Raw genomic sequence first — 20,645 nt, 5'->3', positions numbered from 1 at the left:
TGCCGCTCCGGAATGTTCCCCCTAAATAACACGGCCAGGGCGGGAACGTTTGTTTTTACGAGGCGACGAATGAGATGTCCATGAAGATGAAGATGACTGCCTGTGTCTCTTAGCAACCTCAAACAGGAAGGAGGGGTCCAGGTCCCGGAGCAGACTGGACTTCAAGACTAGGCATGACCAGACTGTACAAAACTACACCAGACTACACTAGACTAAACATGACCAGACCGTACAAAACAAGACCAGACTACACTAGACTAGACACCACCAGACCGTACAAAACTAGACCAGGCTATTACAGACTAGGCATGACCAGACCATACAAAACTAGTCCAGACTAGGCATGACCAGACCGTATACAACTAGACCAGAATATATGAGACTAGACATGACCAGACCGTACAAAACAAGACCAGACTGTACTAGACTAGGCATGACCAGACGGTACAAAACTAGTCCAGACTATTCTAGGCTAAATGTGACGGTACAAAACCAGACCAGACTATTCTAGACTAGGCATGACCAGATCGTACAAAACTAGACTAGCATATACTAGACTAGGCATGACCAGACCGTACAAAACTAAACGAGACTATTCTAGACTAGGCATGATCTGACTTTACAAAACTAGGCCAGATTATTCTAGACTAGGCATGGATATACTGTACAAAACTAGCCCAGACTATATGAGACTAGACATGACCAGACCGTACAAAACTAGACCAGACTATACTAGACCAGGCATGACCAGACTGTACAAAACTAGTCCAGACTATTCTAGGCTAAACATGACTGTACAAAACTAGACCAGACTATTCTAGACTAGGCATGACCAGACCATACAAATCTTGTCCAGACTATTCTAGACTAGGCATGACCAGACCGTATACAACTAGACCAGAATATATGAGACTAGACATGACCAGACCGTACAAAACTAGACCAGACTGTACTAGACTAGGCATGACCAGACGGTACAAAACTAGTCCAGGCTATTCTAGGCTAAATGTGACGGTACAAAACTAGACCAGTCTATTCTACACTAGGCATGACCAGATCGTACACAACTAGACTAGCATATACTAGACTAGGCATGACCAGACCGTACAAAACTAAACGAGACTATTCTAGACTAGGCATGATCAGACTTTACAAAACTAGGCCAGATTATTCTAGACTAGGCATGGGCATACTGTACAAAACTAGCCCAGACTATATGAGACTAGACATGACCAGACCGTACAAAACTAGACCAGACTATACTAGACCAGGAATGACCAGACCGTACAAAACTAGTCCAGACTATTCTAGGCTAAACATGACTGTACAAAACTAGACCAGCCTATTCTAGACTAGGCATGACCAGACCATACAAATCTTGTCCAGACTATTCTAGACTAGGCATGACCAGACCGTATACAACTAGACCAGAATATATGAGACTAGACATGACCAGACCGTACAAAACTAGACCAGACTATACTAGACTAGGCATGACCAGACGGTACAAAACTAGTCCAGACTATTCTAGGCTAATTGTGACCGTACAAAACTAGACCAGTCTATTCTAGACTAGGCATGACCAGATCGTACAAAACTAGACTAGCATATACTAGACTAGGCATGACCAGACCGTACAAAACTAGACCAGACTATACTAGACCAGGCATGACCAGACCGTACAAAACTAGTCCAGACTATTCTAGGCTAAACATGACTGTACAAAACTAGACCAGTCTATTCTAGACTAGGCATGACCAGACCATACAAATCTTGTCCAGACTATTCTAGACTAGGCATGACCAGACCGTATATAACTAGACCAGAATATATGAGACTAGACATGACCAGACCGTACAAAACTAGACCAGACTATACTAGACTAGGCATGACCAGACGGTACAAAACTAGTCCAGACTATTCTAGGCTAAATGTGACCGTACAAAACTAGACCAGACTATTTTAGACTAGGCATGACCAGATCGTACAAAACTAGACTAGCATATACTAGACTAGGCATGACCAGACCGTACAAAACTAAACGAGACTATTCTAGACTAGGCATGATCAGACTTTACAAAACTAGGCCAGATTATTCTAGACTAGGCATGGGCATACTGTACAAAACTAGCCCAGACTATATGAGACTAGACATGACCAGACCGTACAAAACTAGACCAGACTATACTAGACCAGGCATGACCAGACGGCACAAAACTAGTCCAGACTATTCTAGGCTAAATGTGACCGTACAAAACTAGACCAGGCTATTCTAGACTAGGCATGACCAGACCATACAAATCTTGTCCAGGCTATTCTAGACTAGGCATGACCAGACCGTATACAACTAGACCAGAATATATATATGAGACTAGACATGACCAGATCGTATAAAACTAGACCAGACTATACTAGACTAGGCATGACCAGACCGTACAAAACTAGTCCAGACTACCAGACTATTCAAGGCTAAATGTGAACGTACAAAACTAGACCAGACTATTCTAGACTAGGCATGACCAGATCGTACACAACTAGACTAGCATATACTAGACTAGGCATGACCAGACCGTACAAAACTAAACGAGACTATTCTAGACTAGGCATGATCAGACTTTACAAAACTAGGCCAGATTATTCTAGACTAGGCATGGGCATACTGTACAAAACTAGCCCAGACTATATGAGACTAGACATGACCAGACCGTACAAAACTAGACCAGACTATACTAGACCAGGCATGACCAGACCGTACAAAACTAGTCCAGACTATTCTAGGCTAAACATGACTGTACAAAACTAGACCAGACTATTCTAGACTAGGCATGACCTGACCATACAAATCTTGTCCAGACTATTCTAGACTAGGCATGACCAGACCGTATACAACTAGACCAGAATATATGAGACTAGACATGACCAGACCGTACAAAACTAGACCAGACTATACTAGACTAGGCATGACCAGACGGTACAAAACTAGTCCAGACTATTCTAGGCTAATTGTGACCGTACAAAACTAGATCAGACAATTCTAGACTAGGCATGACCAGATCGTACAAAACTAGACTAGCATATACTAGACTAGGCATGACCAGACCGTACAAAACTAAACGAGACTATACTAGACCAGGCATGACCAGACCGTACAAAACTAGTCCAGACTATTCTAGGCTAAACATGACCGTACGAAACTAGACCAGCCTATTCTAGACTAGGCATGACCAGACCATACAAATCTTGTCCAGACTAGGCATGACCAGACCGTATACAACTAGACCAGAATATATGAGACTAGACATGACCAGACCGTACAAAACTAGACCAGACTATACTAGACTAGGCATGACCAGACGGTACAAAACTAGTCCAGACTATTCTAGGCTAAATGTGACCGTACAATACTAGACCAGACTATTTTAGACTAGGCATGACCAGATCGTACAAAACTAGACTAGCATATACTAGACTAGGCATGACCACACCGTACAAAACTAAACGAGACTATTCTAGACTGGGCATGATCAGACTTTACAAAACTAGGCCAGATTATGCTAGACTAGGCATGGGCATACTGTACAAAACTAGCCCAGACTATATGAGACTAGACGTGACCAGACCGTACAAAACTAGACCAGACTATACTAGACCAGGCATGACCAGACGGTACAAAACTAGTCCAGACTATTCTAGGCTAAATGTGACCGTACAAAACTAGACCAGGCTATCCTAGACTAGGCATGACCAGACCATACAAATCTTGTCCAGACTATTCTAGACTAGGCATGACCAGACCGTATACAACTAGACCAGAATATATATGAGACTAGACATGACCAGACCGTACAAAACTAGACCAGACTATACTAGACTAGGCATGACCAGACGGTACAAAACTAGTCCAGACTATTCTAGGCTAAATGTGACCGTACAAAACTAGACCAGACTATTCTAGACTAGGCATGACCAGATCGTACAAAACTAGACTAGCATATACTAGACTAGGCATGACCAGACCGTACAAAACTAAACGAGACTATTCTAGACTAGGCATGATCAGACTTTACAAAACTAGAACAGATTATTCTAGTCTAGGCATGGGCATACTGTACAAAACTAGCCCAGACTATATGAGACTAGACATAACCAGACCATACAAAACTAGACCAGACTATACTAGACCAGGCATGACCAGACCGTACAAAACTAGTCCAGACTATTCTAGGCTAAACATGACTGTACAAAACTAGACCAGACTATTCTAGACTAGGCATGACCAGACCATACACATCTTGTCCAGACTATTCTAGACTAGGCATGACCAGACCGTATACAACTAGACCAGAATATATGAGACTAGACATGACCAGACATTACAAAACTAGACCAGACTATACTAGACTAGGCATGACCAGACGGTACAAAATTAGTCCAGACTATTCTAGGCTAAATGTGACCGTACAAAACTAGACCAGACTATTCTAGACTAGGTGTTGAGTATTAAACTCTGCGACTGGTTTTTTCGGATATTGACCACGTTGGGGTTCCGGTCAGAGAACACACAGTCATCATTTGGACTCCTCCAACTTTAATGGTGCATATTGGTGTAGGTTCATTTAGTTAGTTAGTTAGTATATCGTCAAAGACTAGAGCACCGATTAAACGTAGCAGAGAAAACAAGTCAGCACACATTAACACACGTCCAAAAGGGAAGCGGAAGTGACCCCTACAGGAAGGAAGCGGAAGTGACACTGTCATGAAATGCTTCAAAATAAAGTATCTGAAACGTAGATAAACATGTAGAATTCTTAACACTAGGCATGACCAGATCGTACAAAACTAGACTAGCATATACTAGACTAGGCATGACCAGACCGTACAAAACTAAACGAGACTATTCTAGACTAGGCATGATCAGACTTTACAAAACTAGGCCAGATTATTCTAGACTAGGCTTGGGCATACTGTACAAAACTAGCCCAGACTATATGAGACTAGACATGACCAGACCGTACAAAACTAGACCAGACTATACTAGACCAGGCATGACCAGACCGTACAAAACTAGTCCAGACTATTCTAGGCTAAACATGACTGTACAAAACTAGACCAGACTATTCTAGTCTAGGCATGACCAGACCATACAAATCTTGTCCAGACTATTCTAGACTAGGCATGACCAGACCGTATACAACTAGACCAGAATATATATGAGACTAGACATGACCAGACCGTACAAAACTAGACCAGACTATACTAGACTAGGCATGACCAGACGGTACAAAACTAGTCCAGGCTATTCTAGGCTAAATGTGACCGTACAAAACTAGACCAGACTATTCTAGACTAGGCATGACCAGATCGTACACAACTAGACTAGCATAGTCTAGGCATGACCAGACCGTACAAAACTAAACGAGACTATTCTAAACTAGGCATGATCAGACTTTACAAAACTAGGCCAGATTATTCTAGTCCAGGCATGGGCATACTGTACAAAACTAGCCCAGACTATATGAGACTAGACATGACCAGACCGTACAAAACTAGACCAGACTATACTAGACCAGGCATGACCAGACCGTACAAAACTAGTCCAGACTATTCTAGGCTAAACATGACTGTACAAAACTAGACCAGACTATTCTAGACTAGGCATGACCAGACCATACAAATCTTGTCCAGACTATTCTTGACTAGGCATGACCAGACCATATACAACTAGACCAGAATATATGAGACTAGACATGACCAGACCGTACAAAACTAGACCAGACTATACTAGACTAGGCATGACCAGACGGTACAAAACTAGTCCAGACTATTCTAGGCTAAAAGTGACCGTACAAAACTAGACCAGACTATTTTAGACTAGGCATGACCAGATCGTACAAAACTAGACTAGCATATACTAGACTAGGCATGACCACACCGTACAAAACTAAACAAGACTATTCTAGACTAGGCATGATCAGACTTTACAAAACTAGGCCAGATTATTCTAGACTAGGCATGGGCATACTGTACAAAACTAGCCCAGACTATATGAGACTAGACATGACCAGACCGTACAAAACTAGACCAGACTATACTAGACCAGGCATGACCAGACGGTACAAAACTAGTCCAGACTATTCTAGGCTAAATGTGACCGTACAAAACTAGACCAGGCTATCCTAGACTAGGCATGACCAGACCATACAAATCTTGTCCAGACTATTCTAGACTAGGCATGACCAGACCGTATACAACTAGACCAGAATATATATGAGACTAGACATGACCAGACCGTACAAAACTAGACCAGACTATACTAGACTAGGCATGACCAGACCGTACAAAACTAGTCCAGGCTATTCTAGGCGAAATGTGAACGTACAAAACTAGACCAGACTATTCTAGACTAGGCATGACCAGATCGTACACAACTAGACTAGCATATACTAGACTAGGCATGACCAGACCGTACAAAACTAAACGAGACCATTCTAGACTAGGCATGATCAGACTTTACAAAACTAGGCCAGATTATTCTAGACTAGGCATGACCAGACCATACAAATCTTGTCCAGACTAGGCATGACCAGACCGTATACAACTAGACCAGAATATATGAGACTAGACATGACCAGACCGTACAAAACTAGACCAGACTATACTAGACTAGGCATGACCAGACGGTACAAAACTAGTGCAGACTATTCTAGGCCAAATGTGACCGTACAAAACTAGACCAGACTATTTTAGACTAGGCATGACCAGATCGTACAAAACTAGACTAGCATATACTAGACTAGGCATGACCACACCGTACAAAACTAAACGAGACTATTCTAGACTAGGCATGATCAGACTTTACAAAACTAGGCCAGATTATTCTAGACTAGGCATGGGCATACTGTACAAAACTAGCCCAGACTATATGAGACTAGACATGACCAGACCGTACAAAACTAGACCAGACTATACTAGACCAGGCATGACCAGACGGTACAAAACTAGTCCAGACTATTCTAGGCTAAATGTGACCGTACAAAACTAGACCAGGCTATCCTAGACTAGGCATGACCAGACCATACAAATCTTGTCCAGACTATTCTAGACTAGGCATGACCAGACCGTATACAACTAGACCAGAATATATATGAGACTAGACATGACCAGACCGTACAAAACTAGACCAGACTATACTAGACTAGGCATGACCAGACCGTACAAAACTAGTCCAGGCTATTCTAGGCTAAATGTGAACGTACAAAACTAGACCAGACTATTCTAGACTAGGCATGACCAGTTCGTACACAACTAGACTAGCATATACTAGACTAGGCATGACCAGACCGTACAAAACTAAACGAGACTATTCTAGACTAGGCATGATCAGACTTTACAAAACTAGGCCAGATTATTCTAGACTAGGCATGGGCATACTGTACAAAACTAGCCCAGACTATATGAGACTAGACATGACCAGACCATACAAAACTAGACCAGACTATACTAGACCAGGAATGACCAGACCGTACAAAACTAGTCCAGACTATTCTAGGCTAAACATGACTGTACAAAACTAGACCAGACTATTCTAGACTAGGCATGACCAGACCATACAAATCTTGTCCAGACTATTCTAGACTAGGCATGACCAGACCGTATACAACTAGACCAGAATATATGAGACTAGACATGACCAGACCGTACAAAACTAGACCAGACTATACTAGACTAGGCATGACCAGACGGTACAAAACTAGTCCAGACTATTCTAGGCTAATCGTGACCGTATAAAACTAGACCAGACTATTCTAGACTAGGCATGACCAGATCGTACAAAACTAGACTAGCATATACTAGACTAGGCATGACCAGACCGTATACAACTAGACCAGAATATATGAGACTAGACATGACCAGACCGTACAAAACTAGACCAGCCTATACTAGACTAGGCATGACCAGACGGTACAAAACTAGTCCAGACTATTCTAGGCTAAATGTGACCGTACAAAACTAGGCCAGACTATTTTAGACTAGGCATGACCAGATCGTACAAAACTAGACTAGCATATACTAGACTAGGCATGACCAGACCGTACAAAACTAAACGAGACTATTCTAGACTAGGCATGATCAGACTTTACAAAACTAGGCCAGATTATTCTAGACTAGGCATGGGCATACTGTACAAAACTAGCCCAGACTATATGAGACTAGACATGACCAGACCGTACAAAACTAGACCAGACTATACTAGACCAGGCATGACCAGACCGTACAAAACTAGTCCAGACTATTCTAGGCTAAACATGACTGTACAAAACTAGACCAGACTATTCTAGACTAGGCATGACCAGACCATACAAATCTTGTCCAGACTATTCTTGACTAGGCATGACCAGACCATATACAACTAGACCAGAATATATGAGACTAGACATGACCAGACCGTACAAAACTAGACCAGACTATACTAGACTAGGCATGACCAGACGGTACAAAACTAGTCCAGACTATTCTAGGCTAAAAGTGACCGTACAAAACTAGACCAGACTATTTTAGACTAGGCATGACCAGATCGTACACAACTAGACTAGCATATACTAGACTAGGCATGACCACACCGTACAAAACTAAACAAGACTATTCTAGACTAGGCATGATCAGACTTTACAAAACTAGGCCAGATTATTCTAGACTAGGCATGGGCATACTGTACAAAACTAGCCCAGACTATATGAGACTAGACATGACCAGACCGTACAAAACTAGACCAGACTATACTAGACCAGGCATGACCAGACGGTACAAAACTAGTCCAGACTATTCTAGGCTAAATGTGACCGTACAAAACTAGACCAGGCTATCCTAGACTAGGCATGACCAGACCATACAAATCTTGTCCAGACTATTCTAGACTAGGCATGACCAGACCGTATACAACTAGACCAGAATATATATGAGACTAGACATGACCAGACCGTACAAAACTAGACCAGACTATACTAGACTAGGCATGACCAGACCGTACAAAACTAGTCCAGGCTATTCTAGGCGAAATGTGAACGTACAAAACTAGACCAGACTATTCTAGACTAGGCATGACCAGATCGTACACAACTAGACTAGCATATACTAGACTAGGCATGACCAGACCGTACAAAACTAAACGAGACCATTCTAGACTAGGCATGATCAGACTTTACAAAACTAGGCCAGATTATTCTAGACTAGGCATGACCAGACCATACAAATCTTGTCCAGACTAGGCATGACCAGACCGTATACAACTAGACCAGAATATATGAGACTAGACATGACCAGACCGTACAAAACTAGACCAGACTATACTAGACTAGGCATGACCAGACGGTACAAAACTAGTGCAGACTATTCTAGGCCAAATGTGACCGTACAAAACTAGACCAGACTATTTTAGACTAGGCATGACCAGATCGTACAAAACTAGACTAGCATATACTAGACTAGGCATGACCACACCGTACAAAACTAAACGAGACTATTCTAGACTAGGCATGATCAGACTTTACAAAACTAGGCCAGATTATTCTAGACTAGGCATGGGCATACTGTACAAAACTAGCCCAGACTATATGAGACTAGACATGACCAGACCGTACAAAACTAGACCAGACTATACTAGACCAGGCATGACCAGACGGTACAAAACTAGTCCAGACTATTCTAGGCTAAATGTGACCGTACAAAACTAGACCAGGCTATCCTAGACTAGGCATGACCAGACCATACAAATCTTGTCCAGACTATTCTAGACTAGGCATGACCAGACCGTATACAACTAGACCAGAATATATATGAGACTAGACATGACCAGACCGTACAAAACTAGACCAGACTATACTAGACTAGGCATGACCAGACCGTACAAAACTAGTCCAGGCTATTCTAGGCTAAATGTGAACGTACAAAACTAGACCAGACTATTCTAGACTAGGCATGACCAGTTCGTACACAACTAGACTAGCATATACTAGACTAGGCATGACCAGACCGTACAAAACTAAACGAGACTATTCTAGACTAGGCATGATCAGACTTTACAAAACTAGGCCAGATTATTCTAGACTAGGCATGGGCATACTGTACAAAACTAGCCCAGACTATATGAGACTAGACATGACCAGACCATACAAAACTAGACCAGACTATACTAGACCAGGAATGACCAGACCGTACAAAACTAGTCCAGACTATTCTAGGCTAAACATGACTGTACAAAACTAGACCAGACTATTCTAGACTAGGCATGACCAGACCATACAAATCTTGTCCAGACTATTCTAGACTAGGCATGACCAGACCGTATACAACTAGACCAGAATATATGAGACTAGACATGACCAGACCGTACAAAACTAGACCAGACTATACTAGACTAGGCATGACCAGACGGTACAAAACTAGTCCAGACTATTCTAGGCTAATCGTGACCGTATAAAACTAGACCAGACTATTCTAGACTAGGCATGACCAGATCGTACAAAACTAGACTAGCATATACTAGACTAGGCATGACCAGACCGTATACAACTAGCCCAGAATATATGAGACTAGACATGACCAGACCGTACAAAACTAGACCAGCCTATACTAGACTAGGCATGACCAGACGGTACAAAACTAGTCCAGACTATTCTAGGCTAAATGTGACCGTACAAAACTAGGCCAGACTATTTTAGACTAGGCATGACCAGATCGTACAAAACTAGACTAGCATATACTAGACTAGGCATGACCAGACCGTACAAAACTAAACGAGACTATTCTAGACTAGGCATGATCAGACTTTACAAAACTAGGCCAGATTATTCTAGACTAGGCATGGGCATACTGTACAAAACTAGCCCAGACTATATGAGACTAGACATGACCAGACCGTACAAAACTAGACCAGACTATACTAGACCAGGCATGACCAGACCGTACAAAACTAGTCCAGACTATTCTAGGCTAAACATGACTGTACAAAACTAGACCAGACTATTCTAGACTAGGCATGACCAGACCATACAAATCTTGTCCAGACTATTCTTGACTAGGCATGACCAGACCATATACAACTAGACCAGAATATATGAGACTAGACATGACCAGACCGTACAAAACTAGACCAGACTATACTAGACTAGGCATGACCAGACGGTACAAAACTAGTCCAGACTATTCTAGGCTAAATGTGACCGTACAAAACTAGACCAGACTATTTTAGACTAGGCATGACCAGATCGTACAAAACTAGACTAGCATATACTAGACTAGGCATGACCACACCGTACAAAACTAAACGAGACTATTCTAGACTAGGCATGATCAGACTTTACAAAACTAGGCCAGATTATTCTAGACTAGGCATGGGCATACTGTACAAAACTAGCCCAGACTATATGAGACTAGACATGACCAGACCGTACAAAACTAGACCAGACTATACTAGACCAGGCATGACCAGACGGTACAAAACTAGTCCAGACTATTCTAGGCTAAATGTGACCGTACAAAACTAGACCAGGCTATCCTAGACTAGGCATGACCAGACCATACAAATCTTGTCCAGACTATTCTAGACTAGGCATGACCAGACCGTATACAACTAGACCAGAATATATATGAGACTAGACATGACCAGACCGTACAAAACTAGACCAGACTATACTAGACTAGGCATGACCAGACCGTACAAAACTAGTCCAGGCTATTCTAGGCGAAATGTGAACGTACAAAACTAGACCAGACTATTCTAGACTAGGCATGACCAGATCGTACACAACTAGACTAGCATATACTAGACTAGGCATGACCAGACCGTACAAAACTAAACGAGACCATTCTAGACTAGGCATGATCAGACTTTACAAAACTAGGCCAGATTATTCTAGACTAGGCATGACCAGACCATACAAATCTTGTCCAGACTAGGCATGACCAGACCGTATACAACTAGACCAGAATATATGAGACTAGACATGACCAGACCGTACAAAACTAGACCAGACTATACTAGACTAGGCATGACCAGACGGTACAAAACTAGTGCAGACTATTCTAGGCCAAATGTGACCGTACAAAACTAGACCAGACTATTTTAGACTAGGCATGACCAGATCGTACAAAACTAGACTAGCATATACTAGACTAGGCATGACCACACCGTACAAAACTAAACGAGACTATTCTAGACTAGGCATGATCAGACTTTACAAAACTAGGCCAGATTATTCTAGACTAGGCATGGGCATACTGTACAAAACTAGCCCAGACTATATGAGACTAGACATGACCAGACCGTACAAAACTAGACCAGACTATACTAGACCAGGCATGACCAGACGGTACAAAACTAGTCCAGACTATTCTAGGCTAAATGTGACCGTACAAAACTAGACCAGGCTATCCTAGACTAGGCATGACCAGACCATACAAATCTTGTCCAGACTATTCTAGACTAGGCATGACCAGACCGTATACAACTAGACCAGAATATATATGAGACTAGACATGACCAGACCGTACAAAACTAGACCAGACTATACTAGACTAGGCATGACCAGACCGTACAAAACTAGTCCAGGCTATTCTAGGCTAAATGTGAACGTACAAAACTAGACCAGACTATTCTAGACTAGGCATGACCAGTTCGTACACAACTAGACTAGCATATACTAGACTAGGCATGACCAGACCGTACAAAACTAAACGAGACTATTCTAGACTAGGCATGATCAGACTTTACAAAACTAGGCCAGATTATTCTAGACTAGGCATGGGCATACTGTACAAAACTAGCCCAGACTATATGAGACTAGACATGACCAGACCATACAAAACTAGACCAGACTATACTAGACCAGGAATGACCAGACCGTACAAAACTAGTCCAGACTATTCTAGGCTAAACATGACTGTACAAAACTAGACCAGACTATTCTAGACTAGGCATGACCAGACCATACAAATCTTGTCCAGACTATTCTAGACTAGGCATGACCAGACCGTATACAACTAGACCAGAATATATGAGACTAGACATGACCAGACCGTACAAAACTAGACCAGACTATACTAGACTAGGCATGACCAGACGGTACAAAACTAGTCCAGACTATTCTAGGCTAATCGTGACCGTATAAAACTAGACCAGACTATTCTAGACTAGGCATGACCAGATCGTACAAAACTAGACTAGCATATACTAGACTAGGCATGACCAGACCGTATACAACTAGCCCAGAATATATGAGACTAGACATGACCAGACCGTACAAAACTAGACCAGCCTATACTAGACTAGGCATGACCAGACGGTACAAAACTAGTCCAGACTATTCTAGGCTAAATGTGACCGTACAAAACTAGGCCAGACTATTTTAGACTAGGCATGACCAGATCGTACAAAACTAGACTAGCATATACTAGACTAGGCATGACCAGACCGTACAAAACTAAACGAGACTATTCTAGACTAGGCATGATCAGACTTTACAAAACTAGGCCAGATTATTCTAGACTAGGCATGGGCATACTGTACAAAACTAGCCCAGACTATATGAGACTAGACATGACCAGACCGTACAAAACTAGACCAGACTATACTAGACCAGGCATGACCAGACGGTACAAAACTAGTCCAGACTATTCTAGACTAGGCATGACCAGACGGTACAAAACTAGTCCAGGCTATTCTAGGCTAAATGTGACCGTACAAAACTAGACCAGGCTATTCTAGACTAGGCATGACCAGACCATACAAATCTTGTCCAGACTATTCTAGACTAGGCATGACCAGACCGTATACAACTAGACCAGAATATATATGAGACTAGACATGACCAGACCGTACAAAACTAGACCAGACTATACTAGACTAGGCATGACCAGACGGTACAAAACTAGTCCAGACTATTCTAGGCTAAATGTGACCGTACAAAACTAGACCAGACTATTCTAGCCTAGGCATGACCAGATCGTACAAAACTAGACTAGCATATACTAGACTAGGCATGACCAGACCGTACAAAACTAAACGAGACTATTCTAGACTAGGCATGATCAGACTTTACAAAACTAGGCCAGATTATTCTAGACTAGGCTTGGGCATACTGTACAAAACTAGCCCAGACTATATGAGACTAGACATGACCAGACCGTACAAAACTAGACCAGACTATACTAGACCAGGCATGACCAGACCGTACAAAACTAGTCCAGACTATTCTAGGCTAAACATGACTGTACAAAACTAGACCAGACTATTCTAGACTAGGCATGACCAGACCATACAAATCTTGTCCAGACTATTCTAGACTAGGCATGACCAGACCGTATACAACTAGACCAGAATATATATGAGACTAGACATGACCAGACCGTACAAAACTAGACCAGACTATACTAGACTAGGCATGACCAGACGGTACAAAACTAGTCCAGGCTATTCTAGGCTAAATGTGACCGTACAAAACTAGACCAGACTATTCTAGACTAGGCATGACCAGATCGTACACAACTAGACTAGCATATACTAGACTAGGCATGACCAGACCGTACAAAACTAAACGAGACTATTCTAAACTAGGCATGATCAGACTTTACAAAACTAGGCCAGATTATTCTAGACTAGGCATGGGCATACTGTACAAAACTAGCCCAGACTATATGAGACTAGACATGACCAGACCGTACAAAACTAGACCAGACTATTCTAGGCTAAACATGACTGTACAAAACTAGACCAGACTATTCTAGACCAGGCATGACCAGACCGTACAAAACTAGTCCAGACTATTCTAGGCTAAACATGACTGTACAAAACTAGACCAGACTATTCTAGACTAGGCATGACCAGACCATACAAATCTTGTCCAGACTATTCTTGACCAGGCATGACCAGACCATATACAACTAGACCAGAATATATGAGACTAGACATGACCAGACCGTACAAAACTAGACCAGACTATACTAGACTAGGCATGACCAGACGGTACAAAACTAGTCCAGACTATTCTAGGCTAAATGTGACCGTACAAAACAAGACCAGACTATTCTAGACTAGGCATGACCAGATCGTACACAACTAGACTAGCATATACTAGACTAGGCATGACCAGACCGTACAAAACTAGACCAGACTATTCTAGACTAGGCATGATCAGAAACAAAACAAAAAACAAAACAAAACAAAAAACTATATTATCCTCTCATCTTTTTCCATTTTCATATATTTTTGAAAAATCTCCAGGGAGCCACTAGAGCGATAATACAATAGTAAACCAGGCTGGACCAGTCATCGGGAATTGAGATAGTAGAATGTGGTCATGTGACAGATTACTTTTCTTTTTAGTCGATACGATACATTAATACCATTGAGCTATTTGAATATTCCTTGGAGTTGTTCTAAGGCATGTTCCTCTGTGGTTTGCATATCTTATCTTTAGCTCCTGAATATTTGAGCTTCCGTGTGTAACTGTTCTGGGTCGGCACAATGACGAGGCTTTTTCCACTGTTCACAGCTTCATTTATTTTCCTTCCAACCTGCGGGCGACAATCAGACAATGTCGGTATCCCGTCTTTCTTTGGCTTACTTACGCCCTCAACCATGTAAAACTTTTCTGTCCACATATACATTTTTAACCATTTACAATGAAAACGGCAGATACAAACAGTCTGTAAAATATTGAAATGTACATTCCAAGCACCATTCCGTGGCAGAACAAAACATGCAACATTTGCTATAATTAACACCTTAGAAAATAAAATAAAACCACAAACATGCGGGCGACAATCAGACAATGTCGGTATCCCGTCTTTCTTTGGCTTACGCCTAAACACACAGAATAACACTGTTACCTACACACGTAAGCCCACACACGAAAGCACGCACACATGCACACACACACACGCAAACACGCACGCACTGAACAAGTATCATTACCTACACTTGTAGGCACACACACACACACACACACACACACACACACACACACACACACACACACACACACACACACACACACACACACACACACACACACACACACACACACGCACGCACGCACACACTGAACACTGAACCCACATCAACCTTAAGAAAGTCAATGACTTCACCATAAAAGTGGGTGACATTGTTATCACCAGGAAAGATGAGGTCACCTACCTAGGTTCCATTCTAGAGGTTAACCTTTCCTGTGATAAAATGGCAACCAAGGTAATCAAAAAGGTTAACCAACGAACGAGATTTCTCTACAGAATCTCCTCTCTGGTCAACAAAAGCACCATGGCGGGAACTCTCGTTCAACCCTTTTCCGATTACGCATGCACCTCCTGGTACCCCAGCACCTCCAAAACCCTCAAATCTAAACTCCAAACATCTCAGAACAAGCTAGTCAGGTTACTTCTAGACCTCCACCCCAGATCCCACCTCACTCCTACCCACTTCTCTAAAGTGGGCTGGCTCAAGGTGGAGGACAGAGTTAAACAACTTGCACTGAGCCTGGTCTATAAAATCCGCTACACCTCCCTGATACCGAAGTACATGTCAAACTACTTCCTTAACGTAAAGGACCGCCATAACCACAACACCAGGGGGAGCTCCACTAACCACGTTAAACCCAGATTCCGAACTAACAAAGGTCTTAACTCATTCTCTTTCTATGCCACATCAATGTGGAATGCACTCCCAACAGGTATAAAAGAAAGGGCATCTCTATCCTCCTTCAAAACCGCAATAAAAGTTCACCTCCAGGCAGCTACAACCCTAAACTAACACCCTCCCCGGATTGCAAACAATCAAATGTAAACAATCAAATGCAGATACTTTTTCTTATGCCTTCTGATCTCTCTCTCTCTCTCTATGTCCACTACTTGATGTCCATATCCTACCCCCCCCCCCCCTCCACACCCCTGATTGTAAATAATGTAAATAATTCAATGTGATTATCTTGTGTGATGACTGTATTACGATGATAGTATATATGATAGTATATATCTGTATCATGAATCAATTTAAGTGGACCCCGACTTAAACAAGTTGAAAAACTTATTCGGGTGTTACCATTTAGTGGTCAATTGTACGGAATATGTACTTCACTGTGCAACCTACTAATAAAAGTCTCAATCAAAAATCAATCAACAAGTCTCATTACCTACACACGCACGCACACACGCACGCACTGAACAAACATCATTACCTACACACACACACACACGCACGCACACACACGCACGCACGCACGCACGCACACACTGAACAAGTCTCATTACCTACACACGCACGCACACACGCACGCACTGAACAAGTATCATTACCTACACATGTAGGCACACACACACACGCACACACTGAACAAGTATCATTACCTACACATGTAGGCACACACACACACGCACACACTGAACAAGGCTCATACAACAAACAGCGGCCATTTGGCGCCAATGATAGTGATGTAATGTTACCTGGAATCTGAACTTAAAACTAGAGGACAACACAGGTAAACATATTCACATTCTTGGTACACACATTCATTAATTAAAGACCTAATTTCTACCGAAAAACAAACAATAGGTCGATGGGATCGTCCGACCGAGACTCACCCTCAGCCATGTAAAACTTTTCTGTGAGGGAGAAAGGGAGGGGCTCTGTCACGCCAATTTTCTTCCCATTACAAAAACCTTCCTACCCCCCATTTACTTCCGGGGTCATTTCCGCTTACGTCATTTTCTCTTACTTACGTCCTTTCCTCTTACGTCATTGACAGCGATCGATAGAATCCAAATCTCCTGAAAATATATTGCAGTAATCTAGCTAAGAATAAGCGTTCTGAGGAAGAAAATGTGATTTCCATCATTACTACATTATCCTCTTTATGTCCAGATAATATGTCAGCAGAAGAAAAAGAAAGTCTCTTAGAAAACCAAAATAAATTAGACAAAATGTATCAATCGAAAGCAGAAGGAGCCTTTGTAAGATCTAGAAAACAATGGCTGATGGAAGGTGAACAAAATTCTGCGTATTTCTTTCGTTTAGAAAAATCGCAGGCTCAAAACAACACCATTGATCAACTGAAAATAAAGGATTTGATTTGCAATGATGCAAAACAGATTGCAAATTATTGTTCTCAATTTTACAAAAAATTATACAATAGTCAATACTGTGAAAGTGATGCTATTTCGTTTATGGATGCCTTAACTGAAACTAAGTCAATCAGCACAGCTGACCAGGGATTCTGTGACCGTCCAATCTGTCTCAAGGAAGTAGTGGAATCAATTAATAGTTTAAAAAATAACAAATCTCCTGGGGTGGATGGTATTACATCTGAATTCTATAAAATATTTTCAAAAGAGCTAGCTCCTTTTTTACCAGAAGTGTTTTGTGAAAGTATTGATACAGGTGCCCTTCCTCCAACTTTAACACAAGGCCTCATTACCCTTATACCCAAACCAAACAAAGATTTACTGATTATTGATAATTGGTGTCCAATTAGCCTCCTAAACAATGACTATAAGATTGTAGCTATTATTTTTGCTAAACGTTTAAAATTGGTTCTGGATGACATAATTGATGAGACAGTCAGGATTTATGAGAGGGAGACACATTTCGAATAATATCAGGCTTGTACTTGACATACTGGATTACCCAGAGGTCATTAATGATGAAGGCTTCCTGCTTTTCCTGGACTTCTACAAAGCTTTTGACTCGATCGAACACGAATTTATCTTCCGGACACTTGACAAATTTGGCTTCGGCAATTTTTTCCGCAAAACAATCAAGACTTTGTACTGCAATGGCAATAGTTCGATAAAGCTAAAATCTGGTACATCCCCAAGATTCGAATTAAAACGTGGGATACGGCAAGGTTGTCCTATTTCTCCATATTTATTTTTGTTAGCCACCCAATTGCTATCGGTTCATATAAAATCTAGCTGTTTAAAGGGGATCTCTATATTAGACAGAGAAATAACTATCAGCCAACTGGCTGATGACACAACACTCTTTTTGAAGGACTCTTCTCAAATTCCTCTTGCCTTGGATGTGATTCATGTTTTTTCCTTGGCTTCTGGTCTCCGTCTGAATGTGAATAAGTGTGAACTAATGGCTGTGAAGAGATGTGAAATGATGTCTATATGTCAAATTCCAGTTAAGGATAGTATTAATTACCTAGGAATACTTATCACTAAAAATCAGAGTTCTAGATCGGTCTTGAACTTTAATCCAATTGTAGAAAAAACTAAGAAAAGATTTAACCAATGGCTACAGAGAGATTTATCCTTAAAAGGCAGAACCTTGCTTTCCAAAGCAGAAGGTATCTCCAGGCTTACGTATGCGGCTATTTCTTTAGATGTTAACCAAAAAATATGTAAAACTATTGACAACATACTTGTTGACTTTGTTTGGAAAAACAAAATTCATTATATTAAGAAATCTGTTATAATGAACAATTATAATCAGAGTGGTGTAAACTTTCTGGATTTCACTACACTAAACAACACCTTCAAGATTAACTGGATAAGACACTATTTGAAAGACCCTACCTCAATTTGGAACTTCATTTCTCATCATGTATTTTCTAACTTTGGAGGCCTAAAATTTTTGCTATTGTGTAACTACCGCATTGATAGGATTCCTGTTGCTCTTTCAAACTTCCACAAACAAGCCCTTCTGGCATGCTCTCTTATATACAAACACAATTTCTCACCTACCAAATACTTTATTTGGAACAATAAAGATATATGTTACAAAAGGAAATCTCTTTTCCTCAACAATGATATTATTTTAGTGAGTCAGCTTTTCAATAAGGAAGGTCAACTTTTTAATTACCAAGAATTTCTCAACCATTTTAAGGTCCCTGTAACTCCCAAACAATTTGCCATTGTATTTGATGCCATTCCAACAGGTGTTGTTATGTTGTACTCATCTCCTCTTTCTGCTGTAAAAATTGTGAATGATCCACTTGATACTCCTGTGGGGAAACTTTGCTTTGATCAGAAAAATAACAGAAAAATCCGCAGCTTATTCCAAAATGATTGTGTGTCTGTCTCCTATGTAATTGCGCTCTGGAATAATGTTGTGGATGACATTTGCTGGGTCAAAACATGGTCCCTTCCTAACAGGTATTTACTTACCAACAAAGTCAAAGAAATATCTTTTAAAATCATTCATGATTATTACCCTGTAAAGACTGTGATGGTTAGATACAAGAAGGACATTGATGTTACCTGCACCTTATGTAACATGCATCCAGAGACTGTTTACCACCTGTTTTGGACTTGTGGAAGCACTCGATCACTACATGGCAGGGCATCTGTCGCTTCATCCTGGACAATATTCTTGACAAATTTGTGCTTTGTTTTAAAGATGTGATATTTGGTTTTACACTATATGAACAAACATTTGAAAAGGAATTTTACCTTTGCAACCTCATTATACTATTGGCTAAGTTTTATATTCATAAATGTAAGTTTCTCAATACCGACCTGTCTTTTGTGCCTTTAAAAAAGAATTAGAACTGTACATTAAGACACTCTCTACCTCTAACAACCAAAAAGCTGTGAAAACGATTATGCTGTGTTCCAAATTTAAGTTATTTACTGAAATCGAGTGAACCTATGGC

General features: G+C 41.3%; 2 protein-coding genes across 3 annotated transcripts in view; one reads left to right on the top strand and one right to left on the bottom strand.

The window, feature by feature from the left end:
* The window catches only part of si:cabz01090165.1 (uncharacterized protein LOC100333421 homolog), a 91,383-nt gene that overhangs the window by 28,170 nt on the left and 42,568 nt on the right, over positions 1 to 20,645 (bottom strand).
* LOC133658589 (THAP domain-containing protein 10-like) overlaps positions 1 to 20,645 on the top strand; it is a 115,426-nt gene that overhangs the window by 81,970 nt on the left and 12,811 nt on the right. The window lies entirely within an intron of this gene.

The sequence above is a fragment of the Entelurus aequoreus genome, linkage group LG10 (assembly GCF_033978785.1).
Source record: "Entelurus aequoreus isolate RoL-2023_Sb linkage group LG10, RoL_Eaeq_v1.1, whole genome shotgun sequence".
Lineage (NCBI taxonomy): Eukaryota > Metazoa > Chordata > Actinopteri > Syngnathiformes > Syngnathidae > Entelurus > Entelurus aequoreus.
This window is presented reverse-complemented; position numbering and strand designations above follow the sequence as displayed.